Here is a 2,487-nt window from a genome sequence, read left to right on the forward strand (position 1 = left end):
TTTTTTCAATGCTTTTACTTTTGCATTTACTTCTAGATTTATATATTAGGTTGCTCATGCAAGTGGCAAAACATTTACATTTAGTCATTTAGCAGACACTTTTATCTAAAGCGACTTACAAATGAGGACAATGGAAGCAATCAGAATCAACAAAAGAGCAATAATAAGCAAGTACTATAACAAGTCTCAGTTAGCTTAATGCAGTACACATAGCAAGTTTTTAAAAAATAATATAATAGATAAAAAGAAAACAGATAAAATAGAATAGAAAAAGCTAGTGATAGAGGTCTTTTTTGGGGTTTTTTTAATAAAAAAAAAACAAATAGATAAAATACAATTAGAATAGAGAGTGCTAGAGTTAGAGGGTCAAATAAAGACGGAAGAGATGTGTTTTTTTAGCCGATTCTTGAAGACGGTGGCGGCTTGTTGGGGGAGACAGGGGAGGCACAGTTTCCCCGAAATTTTGAGGTGAAAATGGGAGGAGGACGATTTAATGTTAATAAAATTCACAATTCATTTCAGTTCATGTCTCAGCATGTGTATTTTTGTTTGTAATTTCACAGCTGTAATACTATAACATGTTACTGAAGTTGGAAAGCGCCGCTTTTCTATCGCGAATGGCACCGAAATGAAAATTCTTGGCCGAAGCCGAACAAAATTAAACACTGGGCCGAATACCGAACACGGTTTTTCGAGTTTTTTTCCCCATGTATTTTGCTCTTTTTTTTTCACCATTGCATAAATTAAAAGGCCAAAATGTGCTTTTTACTGTTTTGTCTTGCTTTTCAAAAAAAATAAAAAAATCAATTACAAAACAACAATTTAAAAATATTTAACACTGAACATTTTTAACATTCTAGCAGACACTATACCAACAAAGCACAATTTAACTTAAAATTAATAAGTTAGTAAAATAATAATTTTTGGCCATCAGACCCCCTTCTTGAATCAGGCATGTATTATTATTATATATATATATATTTTTTTTACTGTACATTTAAAAGCAGCCTTGCTGAGAAGAGACTTCTTTTAAACCATTAGAAAATATTACAGATCCTAATTTGAACACTATGTAAATCGCATCATATGACCCCTTTAAAACAGAGCTGTTGTAATGATTATTATCATTATTATTGTCTTACTTTTTATTTTATTTTACAGAACAACAGTAAAATTACAATACTAACATTTATGAATGTTGATAAGAGTTCTTGCTTTTTCTCAACTTTTATTTTGGCGGAAACGCGCAGGAAGACCTCAATGCTTATTTTTGTTGATAACAGATTTATAAATGAGTCCCATTACAAATATGTCGTACGTATCGCATTGTCACATGCCTTGTAAAAATTCATAAAAATGTGACTGAGCAACTGACGACTGTATCAGCGCAGATGTTCCTCGCGCTTCGGACTCCTAACCCTGGTTAACAAGCAGATCTGCTGCTGCGTGTATTAGAAAACATAACGTTCTGCAGTTTATTTACTAATTGTTTAAGGCCATTTCGCAATTTCAATCATCATACAGTAACCAGCAACAATCACCCCTTCCTCTTCTCATTGAAGACACGCGATGCAGTCCTAAAACAGTCTCTCGCTGTCGGTGCTTGTAATGATTTTTGCATCTTTCTCCGACAGTTTAAATGCTTCCACACTGCGGTTGACGAACATTCGATGCATCCCTAAATATAAATTCAATTCTCGCGCACTTTAATGCCCTTTGAATTTAACGTGTACGTTTCCTTGGAACTGGAATCATGGCGGAATTTCATGTGAAGTCCACTTCGCAGGGCACTTACGGTCGAATAAGTCCATAGACTTAAGCTTTAAAGGGTTTCATCCAGGTCGCCAGTAGCAAACAATGGAGCGCGCTCTGCTGGACAAACTAAGTAATTACACAATTCCAAGCATTTTTATCTGCGTTATATGTTCTGTAAAAAAAAAAAATCATATCGGCAGCATTTCGGCGGCATATTCGCCGATACCGATATATCGGCGACAGGCTCATATCGGCCGATAATATCGGCAAAACGATATATCGGTCGGGCTCTATGGTTGACTCTTAACTTTTATAAAGAATATCTCTTTGAATTTGAGACTTTAGTCTTTGCAACTTTAACTTCAAAGAGAAAGGAAAAATTTAAATCGCAACATATGACCCCTTTAACATAAGGCAGCAACATAACAAAATTTGTAAAAAAAGAATACTTTTGCAAGGCACTGTATACAAATTAAAAATAAAAAGAGAACACGCCTAAGCTGGATATAGGCTAACGTTGCAGCAGTCGGCTCTTTTAACACAGACTTTTAAAAAGGGATGGATGTTTGCTTTAAGTGATAGGTCAGGTAAGTGAAATTATATTATCTTGCTGTATGTGTGTCGTTTTCTTTACGTTTTCTGACTAAAAGCAACCAAAAGGCCATTTTAAAGTGGTTAAGCAAATAATAATAATAATAATAATAATAATAATCGGCAGGGATCCCCAGACCA

Source organism: Sinocyclocheilus rhinocerous, unplaced genomic scaffold, assembly GCF_001515625.1.
Source record: "Sinocyclocheilus rhinocerous isolate Xijiao unplaced genomic scaffold, SAMN03320098_v1.1 scaffold2216, whole genome shotgun sequence".
NCBI classification, from domain to species: domain Eukaryota; kingdom Metazoa; phylum Chordata; class Actinopteri; order Cypriniformes; family Cyprinidae; genus Sinocyclocheilus; species Sinocyclocheilus rhinocerous.